The sequence below is a fragment of the Mauremys mutica genome, chromosome 4 (genome assembly GCF_020497125.1).
Source record: "Mauremys mutica isolate MM-2020 ecotype Southern chromosome 4, ASM2049712v1, whole genome shotgun sequence".
In the NCBI taxonomy this organism is placed as follows: domain Eukaryota; kingdom Metazoa; phylum Chordata; order Testudines; family Geoemydidae; genus Mauremys; species Mauremys mutica.
The window spans coordinates 89,343,366-89,362,273 of NC_059075.1; the positions used below are offsets into that span (position 1 = coordinate 89,343,366).

At 40.2% G+C, this 18,908-nt stretch overlaps 1 long non-coding RNA gene across 1 annotated transcript; it reads left to right on the forward strand.

Annotated features, from left to right (window-relative positions):
• Positions 1 to 525: 525 nt before the first annotated feature.
• Positions 526 to 14,128, forward strand: LOC123370281. The gene is made up of 4 exons (XR_006579352.1): positions 526 to 676; positions 8,837 to 8,879; positions 10,733 to 10,791; positions 13,351 to 14,128. It is a non-coding gene; the product is annotated as an uncharacterized LOC123370281 (long non-coding RNA).
• Positions 14,129 to 18,908: the final 4,780 nt, after the last annotated feature.

An 18,908-nucleotide genomic window follows, 5' to 3' on the forward strand; every position in this document is an offset into this window, starting at 1 on the left:
CTCCTGTTCTTTTTGAAATACTTTAGTTTCTCTATTCATAGAGACAAAAAGGGGAAACCATGCTATTTCAGAAACTACTATTTGTAAATTCCTGCTTTTTAATAGCAACTATAGAACAGGAGGCTTTCTATGCTCCATTTTTCCTAGAATAGTGCTGGTTTTATTTACTATAAATCATTTATATTACAATGGTACCTAAAATATTCCTGTACAGACATATTGGAAGACACATGGTCGTACTCAAACGGCTTATGCTCTAAGGAGACAAAGCAAAAGAAAGAAAAAATTGGGAAAGGGTTACAGCACATAAACATTGGCATGTCTTGTTAGATCCATGTTGTTGGCTTTATTATTATAATCTAAAGTAAAGAAATAGCTAAATGTCAGTGTTGACTCATTTATTGTAGGTGTTAAGTAGAAGTGTGTCATGGAGGGGAGGGGGTTCTGAATGAGGAGAGAGTAGTAACTTTACACAACAATTGGTTGCCATTATTCCATTCTATGCTTAGTTCCGGAGATGGTATTAAAGGGTTCATTCTTGCATTTCTTGAGCTCCCAAACTTCCCAGGGCAGGGCCTTCAATGGAACTTTGACAATTTATACCAGCTGAGGATCTGCTTCATATTCAACTACATATGTACATTGGGAGTCCATGAGAGACTATCATTTGATCCAGGTGTGTGGGTGTTTTTACATGTAACTTACTTACACTGTTATGCGTATAATTATGTCAGGAGAATATTCAGATCTCAGTGCACAGATCGTTGTGTACTGCACACTGAAATTAAAGTATATCTCATAGACTAAATAAGACCACAGTGACATAGCTAATATCTTAAAAATCATTTAAGTGGCTTTAGAAGAACGTTCTTTTTACCTGGATGGGAGATACACAGGGCAGGAGGAAATAGCTTGTTTCATTAAAAATATAAGTTAAATGCAATAAAACTGAGCATTAGCTCATAGTAAATCAGTTTATGGTGAGGGTAACTGATAAAAATCCATTTTATCAAAAACACCTATATTACTACTTTGTTCTATTTTCTCTTTCGTTCACTGTCTATTCTTGACGTGCTACAAAAGTAGCTCTCAACCTTTCCAGCCTACTGTACCCCTTGCAGGAGTCTCATTTGTCTTGAGTACCTCCAAGTTTCACCTCACTTAAAAACTACTTGCTTACAAACTCAGACATGAAAATACGAGTGTCATAGCACATTAGTACTGAAAAATTGCTTATTTTTTTCATTTTTACCATATAATTATAAAATAAATTGATTGGAATATAAAAATTGTACTCACATTTCAGTGTATAGTATACAGAGCAGTATAAACAAGTCCTTGTCTATATGAAATTTTAGTTTGTACTGACTTCACTAGTACTTTTTATGTAGCTTGTTGTAAAACTAGGCAAATATCTAGATGAGTGAATGTACCTCTTGGAAGACCTATGAGTACCCGTGGTTGAGAGCCACTGTGCTAGAAGAAACAGTAGAATGATGTACTATTTTTTTTTTAAATAATAGGAGATATACCAATCTCCTAGAACTGGAAAGGACTTTGAAAGGCCATTGAGTCCAGCCCCCTGCCTTCACTAGCAGGACCAATTTTTGCCCCAGATCCCCAAGTGGCCCCCTCAAGGATTGAACTCACAATCTTAGGTTTAGCAGGCCAATGCTCAAACCACTGAGCTATTCCTTCCCCTTTGCATATGAGTGAGGAACGTGGTTTTATATGCATAATTTAAGGCAATGGTGGAAATAAATCTGGATCTTTAAATCCAGATCCATGTTTACTTTTCCCTGCCTCTATACATTTAGAATTGTTATAGTATTTCAGATTCTATTTTTTTGACATTTCAGTTTGTGTAAGACTAAATGAAGAAAGCAGAATCTTTTATTCCTCAGGGAGCTATAATAATAAATTATCTGCCAGTTGTTAATCAGCATGCTATTTAATATTTCTGCTTTATATAAAATATTCTGTTTTATAACATATGTCTTACCATTCGTAATGCTGTCATTATATCATTGAAGAATAGCATAAAAAGTGCATTTATTATTCAACAGAAGTCTGGGGTAAAAAACATTTACTGCCTGGGAATTTGTTACTGTACCAGCCTAGCCAAGTCAAAAAAATGTAAACAAAGTTTAATTTTCATTTTGTTCTACCCTGATCTTCGGGCAAACAATTTACTTGAGACTTTTAGAAGTTATTTTGATAGTTTACATTGCATACAATCAAGAACAACCGAAGGATTTTTTTATTTTTCTAATATTATTTTGAAAATTGATAAATTTGACAATAAATTGTTACAGATGTTTCTTTAAAATGCAAAACTGGAGATACAGCTCCCTCTGTCTTCCTTGGGAATATGTAAGTTTTTTGCTTCTTTACCTGCAAATTATCATGAGTACTGTTTCACTTTTAGAGATGGGCAATTAGTTACTGATTGTTATCACAAGAAAAAACAAGACAAACACATATAGGTGCCTTCCTATTCAGGACTGTTTTTTTTTAACTTATTGTATCCGGAATTGAAAAAGATGAAGGTAACACAACAAATAAGAGCTGTTTGCCACCCAGAATCCTTCAGTTAAGGTGTCTAACCCAAAAGGCCAAAAACTAAGGTACTCAATAATAATCACAAGGCCCAAAATAAAACTAGATAGAATATACATTAGTGAAAATGTCTAGCCACTTTTTAGTAGATTGGCTGTCACTAAAGAAGTAACACTGGAAAATTTGTCTTCTTTTTCTATAATGACCACTGGCATTTACAAGTGAGGCATTTTTATGTTGCTGGAAGAATCCATGTAAACAGCAGCATATTAGGGCACATGACTGATTTTGAAATCAAAATAAATGGCATATAATGAGGTACATCTTAGAACCCTCATTTAATTCCAAAGTATCTGATCAGGGACTTATGTGTCATTGTACTCCTGTGTCAGATATTTGATGTCAAAAAAGAAACATTTTGGGCAAATCACACCCTACAGAGATGTGGTTGTAGCAAAAGCAATGTCAGCGGTTTCCATTGTACTTTCTCAATTTCAGCTTATGTGTAATTTATATTTGCAATTAATAGTAGTAATCAGAATAATGTATTAACTTCATCAGTTTTGTGAAACTTATTAAAAAAACAAAAAAAATTAAAAGAATAGCGTCAAGAAGGTTAGGGTCAAAATATTGAGCAAGCTAAATGATTTCTTGCATTACAGAAAGACAGCAGTCTTTCCACAATTAAGGTTGAAACCAATTTTCTATTTTAAGTCATGTTTTCTGCATATCACAACCCCAACATCCTTCTAATTTCTGGATTTCATTTTAAAAGCCCAGGAAATTCTAAATTAAGTTGACAACTTCAAATATGCACTTACATTTTTTATTATGTTATTGTACTGTTAAAACTAAGGTAAACCCACCTGGAGTATACAATAGGCACTTTTCTGTTCTTGTAGTTGTTAATAGGAGTTGTTTACCTGCTGCGTCCACAGGTTCGGCTGATCGCGGCTCCCACTGGCCTCGGTTCGCCACTCCACGCCAATGGGGATGGCGGGAAGCAGCGCAGGCTGAGGGATGTGCTGGCCGCCGCTTCCTGCTGCCCCCATTGGCCTGGAGCAGCGAATCGTGGCCAGTGGGAGCTGCGATCTGCCGAGCCTGCGGACGCAGCAGGTAAACAAACTGGCCCGGCCCGCCAGGGTGCTTACCTGGCGGGCCACATGCCAAAGGTTGTCAGCTTTTGCGAACAGGGGCTGCTAACAGGGAGTTTCGCAAGGGAGTTCTCCAGGTGAAGGAGGAGCTAATACAGCATCTGTGGGGTAAGTGACTGTCTGTAGTGTGTGTCTAATACAGCATCTGTGGGGTAAGTGACTGTCTGTAGTGTGTGTTTGTTTGTGTTTGGGGGTTACTTGCTGTGTGCTGAGCTTGTGTTTGTCAGTCTGTTTGTTTGTTTGGTTGTTTGAGGGACTGTGTGCTCTGGCTGGCAGTTGGAGGCAGGTTTGAAAGCTCGAAGCCTCTGGTAATTGGCTGAGTCTTAATCAGTGGGCGGGGCATTCACTCAGGCCAGGGCTTTATAAAGCCGCGCACAAGCGACCAGGGGCTGCTAACAGGGAGTTTCACAAGGGAGTTGGGAAGGGAGTGGGAGCCCCTCGCCAGCCCTAACCCCTTCCCTGTGGCCCCCCCCTAAAACCTATAAACCGAACCACTTTCCAAAACTACTTTCCATAAACCACCCTTTCACTAACTAGGAGACAATGCAGGCAGAAGCCCAGCAGCAGAGTGGGGGCTATCCGGTTTATTGCGCTGACTGTCGCATGTATGATTACCTGCCCTGTGGGTGGGTGGCGTATGTGTGCGGTCGGTGCAAGGAGCTCCTGGCCCTCAGAGACCATGTACGGACTTTGGAGGCCAGGGTGGCGGAACTGGAAGAGCTGAGAGAGGCAGAGAGGTATGTTGATGAGGCTTTCCGGGACACTGTAGAATTATCCCACCTCCGCTTAGACAGCTCCTGTGCTGTTGAGGAGGAAGAAGGGCCCAGGGAAGTAGAGCAATCGATGGGAGCAGAGGGAAACCTTCCCGTAGTCGGGACCCTCCTTCCAGATGGTGCTGGGGTTGCCTCTCGCACTGAGGTTACCTCTCCGGGGGAGGGAACTCCAGTTTCTAGGAAAAGGCAGGTGTTAGTAATGGGAGATTCGATTATTAGAAATTTAGATAGCTGGGTCTGTGATGACCGGGAGAACCGTATGGTGACTTGCCTGCCTGGTGCGAAGGTTGCGGATCTCTCGAGGTATCTAGATAGACTTATGTGTAGTGCTGGGGAGGAGCCGGTGGTCGTGGTACATGTAGGTACCAATGACATAGGGAAGGGTAGGAGAGATGTCCTGGAAGCCAAATTTAGGCTGCTAGGGAAGAGACTGAAATCCAGGACCTCTATGGTGGCATTTTCAGAAATGCTCCCAGTTCCACACGCAGGGCCAGGTAGGCAGGCAGAGCTTCAGAGTCTCAATGCGTGGATGAGACGATGGTGTAGAGAGGAGGGGTTCACGTTCATTAGGAACTGGGGAAACTTCTGGGATGGGAGGAGCCTATACAGGAGAGATGGGCTCCACCTAAACCAAAGTGGAACCAGACTGCTGGCGCTAAACATTAAAAAGGTTGTAGAGCAGTTTTTAAACTAGGAGATGGGGGAAAGCCGACTGCTGCAGAGGAGCGTGTGGATCGGACACAGACTTCTCTTAGGGGAGAGTCTGATGATAGAGAATCTCCAGGTTATAGTCAGGAGCAGAGGACTGAAAAGTATAATGTAAGGGCCGGATCAGATGATAAACAGTCACATAAAAAAGAATCTGGCACATCAGAAAAAGGCAGGCTAATAAACAGGGACAAGTTTTTAAAGTGCTTGTACACAAATGCCAGAAGTCTAAATAATAAGATGGGTGAACTAGAGTGCCTTGTGATAAAGGAGGATATAGATATAATAGGCATCACAGAAACCTGGTGGACTGAGACCAATCAATGGGACACAATCATTCCGGGGTACAAAATATATCGGAAGGACAGAACAGGCCGTGCAGGGGGAGGAGTGGCACTATATGTTAAAGAAAGTGTAGATTCAAATGAAGTAAAAATCTTAAGCGAATCCACATGTTCCATAGAGTCTCTATGGATAGAAATTTCATGCTCTAGTAAAAATATAACAGTAGGGATCTATTATCGACCACCTGACCAGGACAGTAATAGTGATGATGAAATGCTAAGGGAAATTAGAGAGGCTATCAAAATTAAGAACCCAATAATAGTGGGGGATTTCAATTATCCCCATATTGACTGGGAACATTTCACTTCAGGAAGAAATGCAGAGATAAAATTTCTCGATACTTTAAATGACTGCTTCATGGAGCAGCTGGTACGGGAACCCACAAGGGGAGAGGCGACTCTAGATTTAATCCTGAGTGGAGCGCAGGAGCTGGTCCAAGAGGTAACTATAGCAGGACCGCTTGGAAATAGTGACCATAATACAATAGCATTCAACATCCCTGTGGTGGAAAGAACATCTCAACTGCCCAACCCTGTGGCCTTTAATTTCAAAAGGGGGAACTATACAAAAATGAGAGGGTTAGTTAGACAAAAGTTAAAAGGTACAGTGACTAAAGTGAAATCCCTGCAAGTCGCGTGGGCCCTTTTTAAAGACACCGTAATAGAGGCCCAACTTCAATGTATACCCCAAATTAAGAAAAACAGTGAAAGAACTAAAAAAGAGCCACCGTGGCTTAACAACCATGTAAAAGAAGCAGTGAGAGATAAAAAGACTTCCTTTAAAAAGTGGATGTCAAATCCTAGTGAGGCAAATAGAAAGGAGCACAAACACTGCCAACTTAAGTGCAAGAATGTAATAAGAAAAGCCAAAGAGGAGTTTGAAGAATGGCTAGCCAAAAACTCCAAAGGTAATAACAAAATGTTTTTTAAGTACATCAGAAGCAGGAAGCCTGCTAAACAACCAGTGGGGCCTCTTGACGATGAAAATACAAAAGGAGCGCTTAAAGATGATAAAGTCATTGCAGAGAAACTAAATGGATTCTTTGCTTCAGTCTTCACGGCTAAGGATGTTAGGGAGATTCCCAAACCTGAGCTGGCTTTTGTAGGTGACAAATCTGAGGAACTGTCACAGAGTGAAGTATCACTAGAGGAGGTTTTGGAATTAATTGATAAACTCAACATTAACAAGTCACCGGGACCAGATGGCATTCACCCAAGAGTTCTGAAAGAACTCAAATGTGAAGTTGCGGAACTATTAACTAAGGTTTGTAACCTGTCCTTTAAATCGGCTTCGGTATCCAATGACTGGAAGTTAGCTAATGTAACGCCAATATTTAAAAAGGGCTCTAGGGGTGATCCCGGCAATTACAGACCAGTAAGTCTAACGTCGGTATCGGGCAAATTAGTTGAAACAATAGTAAAGAATAAAATTGTCAGACACATAGAAAAACATAAACTCTTGAGCAATAGTCAACATGGTTTCTGTAAAGGGAAATCGTGTCTTACTAATCTATTAGAGTTCTTTGAAGGGGTCAACAAACACGTGGACAAGGGGGATCCGGTGGACATAGTGTACTTAGATTTCCAGAAAGCCTTTGACAAGGTCCCTCACCAAAGGCTCTTACGTAAATTAAGCTGTCATGGGATAAAAGGGAACTAGTGGTGTTCCCCAAGGGTCAGTCCTCGGACCAATCCTTTCAATTTATTCATAAATGATCTGGAGAAAGGGGTAAACAGTGAGGTGGCTAAGTTTGCAGATGATACTAAACTACTCAAGATAGTTAAGACCAAAGCAGATTGTGAAAAACTTCAAAAAGATCTCACAAAGCTAAGTGATTGGGCAACAAAATGGCAAATGAAATTTAATGTGGATAAATGTAAAGTAATGCACGTTGGAAAAAATAACCCCAACTATACATACAACATGATGGGGGCTAATTTAGCTACAACGAGTCAGGAAAAAGATCTTGGAGTTATCGTGGATAGTTCTCTGAAGATGTCCACACAGTGTGCAGAGGCGGTCAAAAAAGCAAACAGGATGTTAGGAATCATTAAAAAGGGGATAAAGAATAAGACTGAGAATATATTATTGCCCTTATATAAATCCATGGTACGCCCACATCTCGAATACTGTGTACAGATGTGGTCTCCTCACCTCAAAAAAGATATTCTAGCACTAGATAAGGTTCAGAAAAGAGCAACTAAAATGATTAGGGGTTTAGAGAGGGTCCCATATGAGGAAAGATTAAAGAGGCTAGGACTCTTCAGTTTGGAAAAGAGAAGACTAAGGGGGGACATGATAGAGGTATATAAAATCATGAGTGATGTTGAGAAAGTGGATAAGGAAAAGTTATTTACTTATTCCCATAATACAAGAACTAGGGGTCACCAAATGAAATTAATAGGCAGCAGGTTTAAAACAAATAAAAGGAAGTTCTTCTTCATGCAGCGCACAGTCAACTTGTGGAACTCCTTACCTGAGGAGGTTGTGAAGGCTAGGACTATAACAATGTTTAAAAGGGGACTGGATAAATTCATGGTGGCTAAGTCCATAAATGGCTATTAGCCAGGATGGGTAAGAATGGTGTCCCTAGCCTCTGTTCGTCAGAGGATGGAGATGGATGGCAGGAGAGAGATCACTTGATCATTGCCTGTTAGGTTCACTCCCTCAGGGGCACCTGGCATTGGCCACTGACGGTAGACAGATACTGGGCTAGATGGACCTTTGGTCTGACCCGGTACGGCCTTTCTTATGTTCTTATGTTATGTTATGATCCCTGTATTAGATATTCAATTCAATGATTCCATAGATTTTAAAATAATAAATTTTTGGTGTAGACCCATTCATAAGCTGACCCCGCTCTTTAATGCATCACTTTTTTACCAAAAATATTTGGCTCATGAACGAGTATATACGGTAATTTAATGTTCGCACTAGCGATACAGAATAAACATTGACTACTGAATAGGGCTACTGAATATCACACTCCTTATAAAATATATTAACCTGGTCAACTTCTAACCATTTCATTACAGGTTCATGAGTTTAATGATCCTTCCTAAACATATGTCCACCTTTTGTCTGTCTTAATTTCAAAACAAGACTTCACAGCATCTTTGCTTTAAACAGTTCTTTCTTTTGTCCTAAACAATTTTAGTAATTTTATTATAACAGTTCTATATTTAAAATCATGGACCAGCTCCATGCTGCTCAAGTGAGCATATCAGATTCAGTGTTGATGGTTCTTGGGATTTTATTGCAAGTCTAGCTATAATTGCCCTTTTTCTTCTCCGGTAGGCATGCCAATACATGGAAATCTCATCTGTCTGTAAAAAATACAGTAAGTTTCTAGTTCTTGTGCTTGCAGAAAAAATCTTGAAAATGTGACCCAAGTATATCCTAAAGACTCACATGCGAAATAAAAGAACCCCAAATGTATAACTTTAAAAAAAAAAACCCTCGTGATTTTTAAGCCAACCGTATGATTTTTTGAGCGAAGCTCATGATTTTTGAATGTGTGGGGTTGGCAATGCCACAGAATTAAAAATAACATTTTAGGGAAATAATATGTGGGTACTTGGGCAGTTGCCCATTTCTGAATGCTCCTTTGCCTATTAACATACTTGTTCCCTACTGGACTGTTCATCTGCAGCATGGGGCCCAGGTCGCTTGGTAGGATCACTGGGCATATTTCACACAATCAATTTCCCGCCATTGGGCATTGGTGCACCTCAGTCTTTTCTTTTTTCTGCCCCTGTAGCACCCAGAGCTTAGTCTCCTGAGGGTTCATAGAATCATAGAATATCAGGGTTGGGTAGGGACTTCAATCTAATTCCAGCTATTGAGCTCATTGCAGGGGTAACTGAATGGGGTTTAGTGTCCTAAAATGTGCAGTAACTCAGACTAGATGATCTGGTGAACCCTTCTACCCTTAAGTGCCATGAAACTATGTGCAGGATTTGCGTTAGAAAAATGTTACAGACAGTGGAAGAAAATGCAAAACTGTTTGTGTAATTTATCAGTTCTGTGTATTCTGTTGTTTCTCTCATGCTATTCACTTGTACTGTTTCAGTTACTAAAGAACACAAGCATCAATTAATTAACAATTTAAATGGAATTGTTTAGAAATCATGTAATTAGGAAAATGCCTGGATTAAATCTGAATGTGCAGTTAGGTACCTAATTATGTTTAAAATGGTTGTACACTTACATAGATTACTGGCCCTGGGCCATCCCAGATGGTTTTATATTCATTTGTCTGTACAAATTAGCTGCTCTTCTATGGCGCACCGCCTCATGGAAATTTTCAAGCACTTAGCGCGGCAGTTGTCATTGTTGGTGCATAGGTTACAGATGTAGACATGCAACTTTTGTTTTAAAATTAGTCCACGGAGTTTAAAAACAAAATGCAATACTTACGGTTTTCTTTCAATTGTTTTCCTATGAAATTGAGTCCTGAAGCAATATACTTAGGGGGAGCACCAGCAAAGTCTAGGGGCTCAGGTAAGAGTGAGCAGTAGGGTACCACAGGCCTCCTGGCCTAGGATGGGGGTGCTGCCACCCAGGGGTGGAGTGGCAGGAGAAAGGAGGATACAAGCCCACCTGACTCCACTGTGTCCCAGCCTAGGGCTCTAACAATGGAGGAGTGGTCCACCACTAGGTCAACGGGGATCTGCCTGCAACACGCTGACCTAGTATCAAGTCAATGCTCATCCAGATGGTCATCTAGTTTCCCTGAGCTACTTCCTACTTCTCTGGGGTTTGGTGCCTCTATACCATGGGGTTTTCCTGTCATCTCGGGGAGCTCTGGCCAATTCTCAGGCGGCAGCACTGGCAGCTCCTTGATGTCTTGGTTGGTCAGCGGCCCCAGAAGCTCTAGCCAGTCCTCAGGAGGCGGCCCAGGCAGCTCCTCTGCTGGTTGTAGCAGCAGACAGGATGCATCTGTCTCCCATGGCAGTTCCCACTTAATTGAGCTGTAGGGCCCACCTTTTGTACTTCCACTTTCTGTTCAAACCTTTGTGGGGACGTTCTTATGTAGATAAACCTGGCTTATATTGCTTCATAAGTTTGTAAGGCCAGAAGGGACTGTTATGATAATTTAGTCTGACCTGCATAACAGAGGCTGTAGAATTTTACCAAGTGATTTCTGCATCAAGCCCATAACTTCTAGCTGAGCTAAATCCTATCTTTTAGAAAGACATCCAGCCTTGATCTGCAAATGTCAAATGACTGAGAATGCACCGTATCCCTGAGTAAGTTGTTCTAGTGTTTAACTATGCTTACCGCTAAACTATTGGTTTAGCTTTTATTTGTTAGTTAAACATGCAAGATAAACTGATATAAGCCAAGTTTAAACTCATAAATGCACATACAGAAAATGGCAAGTGGTTTAACTAAGTTGGTTTAAAAATCACACCTTTAATTAAACCAATACAGCTGTGTTTGTAGACCAGGTCACAGATTACTGTTTAGAATGATAATTGCTGGGTCTCTTTTTATTGCTTATCTCTCTATCCACCTATCCTATGGTTATCACTGTACCTCTTCCATTTTACTTATTGGACAACCCTGTTCAACTTTTACTCGTTAATTGTTAAGGTAGCTTTTATCATGATTTGAGTGGTCAGTGGTACAACTCTCACTCTCTTCAATGGGGCAGTCTTAAGCCAGTGATGAACATTTGAACCCTCCTGCCCCCCATATACACACAATTAATGTGCCAGTTTGGGGCACTAATATTCTTCACAGCAGGACAGACTAAGGAAGAATTAAGATTGCAAATTCATGACATTTAAGGTAAATCACAGGCCTAGTGATTAACATACTGGAGTGGTAGCCAGAAGATGTGGGTTCTGTTCCCAACTCTGCAACTGACTTCCTGTATGGCTTTGGGTTACTTACCTTAGCAAGGGGGTGATAATATCCCCATGCACACGTTGGGGGTAGTCTGAGGCTAACTCTATCTATTTTTATTAAAGTTTTTTCAGAACTTTACATAGAAGGTGCTACAGAAGGCAAAGTATTATTATTCACTTTCAGACAACAATGGGTCCTTGTAAGGGATTAGGTTGATGGTGAATGGCAAATAAAATTTAATTATTTTTTTAATGGCTTATCAATAGAAAAAAAAAGCTGTCATTGAATTCCAAGGCACACTGTGTACTCAGCTACTTTCTTGTTGTGCTTTGTCCATGAATATCTTTAACAGTTTTGTCAGGTCTGAGTATTATTTAAAAGGCTGTTTTCTGAGTGACAGTGGAGTACACCTGTAAAGCTACATAAAATCAATCTCCCACCAAGCCTACAGATGTAATGTTGGCAAATACTAGGCTCTTTTTGTCCCGCATGGTTGGAGACTAGTAGAAGCTGAAACCTTTATGGGAAATGGTAATGCAACCAATCTCTAACAGCTTGACGATGACTATTCATCAGTTCTTCTGAGGTTTAATCTACTGAAGGATTTATCATCCGTGGCAGATGTCTGTAAATACGCAAATGTATTGACGTAGTGTTCATTTTCTGCAAAAATATTGTACCACTAACTGGCAAGGGTGCTTATTTCTCCTGTCTTAGGGATGTCAGGGGTGCAGAGGAGTATTTTGAAATAAAATCTAGTCTATTCTGTATGAAGTCTTCAAATCTGAAGGTTTGGAAATGTGTTGAATATCATCAGATAGGCTTAGGCTGGGAGTGGGAAAAGAAAAAGCCACTTCTAAGTGACTACGTCCTAGATCTGCAAAGGTATTTCTGCACCTAACATTGACTTCAGTGGGAATGAGGTGCCTAAGTGTAAAATCCTTGGGACGGATCAAATCTTATGTAAAAGAACCACTCCTGACTCAGCAGGCACAAGATTAAGGAACAGAAGCCTGAGCTTCAAAATGTTATACACTATCACAAGGTAAAGGAGTTATATTAGTGAATAAATACTGCTGCTCTCCCCACACTCCGACATCATTTGGCTAGTGGAAGCATGTAATGCAGGACCACTTTAAGATTTTCTTATGGGGCCTTTGCTTACCATGCAGGAGAGCTAGGATAGAAATCCTGAGCAAGAATAGAGATTAGAGCTGGGCAAAAACTGTGGGAAAATCCCCAATGAAGGTTTAATCAAATTCTGACTCATCTGGGGATTTGTCCATGTTTACAATCAGAGTTGGTTAAAAATATTTTATTTCCCATGAAAACTTCTATATTTTATCAAATTCTAACACAGAAATATTTCAGCTGAAAGCTGGTTGCCTCATGTCCCCATTCTCTATGGGCTGGGTTCCCTGGTTGGACTACATCTCCCATGGTTACTATGGTCTCCTCTCTTGGAGAGGGAGTGTAGTGCATCATGGAAGGTGTAGTCTGGTTGGAGAAATCTGCCTCTAGAGGAGAATGGGGACATGAGGCAACCAAACTACAACATGAAGCACTACGAGAGCATATCCAAATCAAAAGATTTCAGTTTACTTGTGTTTGATTTTTCAAAGAAAAATCAAAATTTTGTGTGGAGACAAGACACTGTGAACATTTTTTGCTTCATTAAAACCCAATTTTTCATTGAAAAACAGATGGAAAAATGTTACCTAGTCTTATTCGCAGCCCCGTTTTTTGGTTTGCTTTCCCACAAACATTAATGTGAGCATTCTTCATTCATAACAGTTTGGGAAGGACCTGCTGTTCATGTGTTTGTGGGCAAACAAGCATATTTGTGCAAAGGTACTCTCCCCACTGTGCTAAAGTGGATTGTCTTTGTGGGTTTGAGAAGTAGAGGTGGTCAGAGATTGTATAATACAAAAGGTGATTTATGTCCTAATTTCCAGAGGTGTTGAGTGTTTGAAGCTCCTGGGGAAGTCAGCAGTAGCTGTGGGTGTTCAGCAGCTCTGAAGATCAGGTCAACAATAAATAAATAGACAACATGGATCAACCTGAGCAACATCATGACTCCATCTCCTTAGATGTAAGAGGAGGAGGAGCACGTCATCCAGTAAACTGACAACAACAATTTGCTCCTAAAGATGAAACTAATGCTGCAGCTTTGCTTGCAAAACATATATCAAGCTCCTTTTGGTATTCAGCCTATTATTTAACTTGTCCACTAAGTAAACAGATATAACATTTTGTCATGATCAACATAAGTTTTAAAGATGACTTATGTGCAGAACCCACATCTTTCCCCATCTCAGCTCAGGGTTCCAAGGTTAAATATTTTAATGACATTTATATGTGCATTTTATTATATACAATGCTCGTTAGAACTGGAGAGGTTTACTCTGCGCAGATTAGTATGCAATCAAATAAAAGTGCCACCTACCACAGTGGGTGGGCTTGGTGGAATAAACTTTGTTGGCTATATTTAGCTGGATAGAGCAATGCTCGCTAACCACAAAAATGTGTTTTCTGAACACTAAATTTGAAAAGGCAGGAATGTTTATTTCTTAACAAGCTTCACTCACCAAAGAATTGAAAACACTTGAGGGATGTAATTTATCTGAAGTCTTTTCAACTGAAATGTTTTCATTGGACCAGGACATTTAAGCCTATGCAGTGAATGAAAATTAGTTCATGCAAACAGCTATCAAGAGGAAGTTGTTATCCTTTTTTTAAAAAGCCAACACAATTTCATTAGTAGAAGAATTGATTCAGACCTGTATAATCTCCATTTTATAATAACAGACCAAAACAAAAAGCTGACCACTGGTATGTTTTATTGTCCTTTTTTTAATGTTGACATGAGCCTCCAGTTTTAGAATGCAGTTTCATAATTTCCTTTCATTTACCCTAAGTGCCTGTTTTGGGAAAGTTTCCGTTCTTTGAGAATTGGCACAGGAGCTAGTTTAACATGTTTCTGAGCAAAACCTATTATTTTCTTTTGTCATCTTGACAGAGAATAAAATGCAACCATGTTTCACCAGTTACGTCTTCCCTTCCAGCTTGCCTACAACATTGAAAATAAGTCTGTTAACACCTGTATAAGCAGATTGCTTTCTGTAGTGCTCAAGGTCTGTGTTTAAAAATCTGCTTTTGGTCCTTCTGACTGTAAGAGAACATCCTAGACTCCTTATTTATAATTATATTAGACATTTCCAGTGTAGCATTCACAGTAGTAGTAAAGCTCCATGTGTTCTCAAAACTGAAGTACTGCCCTCATGGAATAACTCATAGGAAGTAAACTATTTATTTCTAAACAAAACAGAATGTGTATTCCAAGATTAACATTAGCAGTAACAATGTGTAATTCATTCCCATGTTATCTAGGAAAATCAGTTATCTGAAATGTAAAGATTACAGTATTTCCTAATTGGTTCTGTAGAAGGTAGAAGAACTGCTATAGCATTGAACACAGATTAATGATATAAGTAAATGCTTGCAAATTGAGTGTTGGTTGAGTACTAAGCAGTGGAAATCTTCATTGGTTAGAGTGTCACCTTAAGAGCCAGGGCTCTGGGTTCTACTCCCGGCTTTGTTACTGTCTCACTCTGTAGCCTCAGTGAAGTCATTTAGGTAAAAATGTTCCAATACAGGTGCTGAAGGTTAGCAACTTCAATCCAGATTGAGGATCCTAAATAAACAGCCTGATTTTTCAGAGGTGCTGAGCACTCACAGTTTCCACTCAAGGCAAGTGGAAAATATAAAATTTTAATTCCCAAACACAGAGTCCTAATATTTTTCTGACACTTTAACCCACTCCACCTTTTAATTTATTTTATTTAGTCATATTTGTTGACCAGGAAAAAGTGGTTCATAAATATTGTACAGTAAATACTAAACATGATTCTAATTGCATGTAGCTGTCAAGTCATCTGAAAACAAACCCTTCGTTAGTGTAATTGGACCAGAACTCCTGCCTGCAAACTTGACATAACAACAGCATTCTCCATGGGGTATCTTTTCTTTAATTCAGTCTCAGTGCATGTGCTACATTACCTAAGAATGAAGACAATCACCATTTGATTTGGTAGTTTTGTTATTTATGTGAAAGTTAAATAGTATAGTAATATGAGCAAAATATAAGTTGAAGTATCAATTAATGGAGCCTGTTAACGAGGGTACAAATTGTTGGGGGTCGGGGTTATGATGTTGACACTTGGTCCATTGGATATAGACTGAGACAGCCAATTCGTTTCACATAGGTCACCAAATATTTTTATATTCTTGTAGCACCTACAAGCCTTGGTCATGGACCCAGACCCTATTGTGCTAGGCTCTGTACAAACACAAAACAAAAAGACGTCCAGATTTACAGCCCAGCCTGCCATGCACTACCTCACCCTAACCTGTTGTGTACCATCCTTGTGGACCCACTGCACTAAAAGTTCCCTGGTGCAGTTTGATCTACTCCTATTTCAAAGCAGGGTAGTTCAAAGAACTTTTAGTGCACAGTAGTGGGGTCCACACAGACACTAAGTATGTGGCAGGCTAATGCAAGATAGATTCACGCCGCAGCCTGCTGTGTTCTAACTTTTCATCTAGATAACGCCCCCCCCCCGCCCCGAGAGCGTACAAGTGAAGTATAAGACGTGAGACATCAGAGGGATGCAGACAAACCAAAGGGAGAGGGCAAGGAAACAATGAGACAATATTGGTCAGCATGATAGACGGGTGAAACAGCCCTCATATGGTAACACCTTCCAGTCAGTGCTAATGCAGAGCTGAAATGTTGTTTCTCCCTACTGCCCATCACCAGTGCTATCCTCTGTGATGACCATTTAGTTGAAACAACATAAACTGATTCTCCACTGCCCTTGTCCCTTGTGTGGACATTTATACCTGTGTTGGTTGGGAAATGGTAATCATTTTCAGTCCAAAAATTTTATAGAAAACAGAAGAGATCGTGGGTTTAAAAAACAAACAAACTGCAGATGTTTTTCTGATTTTAGGACAAAAACATTTTTTCAGTTTTTGTTTTTCATTGAAAGCAAGTTTTCACAAGAAGTGAATATGTGAAAATGTTCACTTCCCAGCAAAGGATAATTTGTTTAATAATTTTAGTGAAAATATTTGACCACATCAAATGCGAAGTAGGTGTAAAACATTTGTGGGCTAATGTGATCGCTTTTTACACCCACTTTACACAGGTGTGAATGGCCACACAAGGGGCAGTGCAACAGAGAAGGCGACCCTATGCCTGGAAAGTTTGATCTCAGGTCATACACACTGTGGGGCCTGGTTCTCCTTTTCTTTACTTACATCACTTTTGCACTGGGATATACCACAGACCTCAGTGAAGTTACTCCTGATTTACACCACTGTAAGTGAGGAAAGAGTTGAGATGTGCAATTAGCATGATATCTAGAAATTATCTTAGGCATTTCCAGTGTGCCCATCCCCATGGTATCTAGGTATATTATCCACAGTTTACTTGATTATGGTCTTGACACCTAGTGAAGAAATGAATGGAGAAATGCAAATGTGTCAGTAATACAGCATAGGAACACTTCCTATATTATCTGCGTAATTTACAGAGCTATTGGCATAAAGTTCAGCATGCTCTTATCTCTACAATTTGTCACACGTTATCTTTATTTTCTTGTTCTGTATCTCACCAAAATCTCAACTTCCCATCCTACTGCCTTAGGCTACTAGTGTTATACAAAATTCTGAACTGAAAACAATCTGAAAGATGGGAAAAATGAAAATAGCACAAATGTGAAGTGCCTTAGTAACAGCTTCTTCCATAGGTGACACGGGCAGATGTCACAGGATTGGGACTGTCAAGTTGTCCTGCAGTGGCTCAAAGTGCATGTACCAACCTCAGGGCAGACTGTTAAGAAGCATAGCACAAACCCCAAATTGGTTGTGAGTTCTATACTTAGATTTCACCAACCAAGTATCAAACGTAAATTCCTAGGAACTATAACAGCCTTAACATGGAGTCACAGACAGTCCCCTTGGGTACTCTGATCTATCTTGCAACCCAGGTAAGCTTACCTTTGTGATAGATGGTTCCTTACACCAAAGATTTCAGCAATGTGCAGGTGACTCCCAGTCCCAAAAGACCAGTCCCTTACCTCAGATCATTTGCACCTTAGATCTCACACCAGAGACAATGCTTGAAGCCAATCCAATAATAATTTATCTAAAGATTTATTAACTAGAAAAAGGAAATGAGAGTTATTAACAAGGTTAAAGCAGGTAAACCTTTATACACACAAATGAATTCCAATCTTAAGTTTCCAAAATAACAGGAAGTTCTATAATAAGCAAAGTCTACATATCCTTTACGGGTAACCCAGGCCAAGCACTGGAAACCTTTGGCTTACGCATAATTCTTGCCCCTCAGAGTCCAAGCAGCATAAAAGATACAGTTCCTCCTTGTTAGGGCTTTTTATTCCTTCCCCAGGCCTGCTTCGAGTTGCAAATTCAGCTGTTGGGAGGAATTCATTTACACATCTCTTCATGGGACAGGAAGGGGTGAAGCAACCAACAAAGTATTTTGTACCCTGATGTTCCACAACAGTTTGTCTGATGTTGATGGGTCTCCCTTGTTGGGCAAGATCCAGCCAATGCATGTATAGGAGTTGCCTCCCTTACCCTTACCTTGACTCTGGTTATGGACATTTCTTCTCTAATTGGGGACCTCACCTAGAAAACCTATGATTGGACATCTCAACAAGATTTGGCTCTCCACATAAATGTGCAGGAGTTGTGGGCTATTCATCTGGCCGGTCAGGCTTTTCTCCCTCACATCAAGGAAGACACTCTACAAATCCTCTCAGAGAACACTGCATTGATGTTCTATGTGAACAGAAAAGGGGGAGCCAGATCAGACTGTCTATATCATCTTTGGTATACATCTTTGGGAGTTTTGTTTCACCGATGCAATACATCTCAAAATCTCGCACCTTTCTGGTGTTTAGAACAGCTTGGTGGATCACCTAAGCAGATTATTCAGCAGAGATCACAAATGGTCTCTCAGGCCAGATATTGTGAGATTCATTTTTCAAAACTGGGGTGTCCCTCCTATAGATCTGTTTGCTATTTGTCTCAATTGAAAGTTCCTTATTTTTTGTTCCAGAACAGGTCCCAGTCATCAGTCTCTCACAGACACTTTTTTACTATCTTGGAAAGATGAACTGTTGTGTGCCTACCCTCCCATGCTGCTCCTTCCCTGGTTTAAGCTCAAGCAGGATCATGCTCACATGATCCTAATAGTACTGGCATGGCCTTGCTAGCATTGGTTCTCTAGTCTGCTGAGCCTCTGAGCCATGGCTTCTTTGAAACTACTTACAGAACCTGAACTGATCTCCCAGGACCACTGTACCCTATGACTTTTCAACCCAGCTTCTCTCCATTTTAGGGCCTGGATGCTCCATGGTTAATTCTTCAGGGTGCAGAGTGTTCAGGGAATGTGAAAAATGTTCTCCTGAATAGCAGGGAG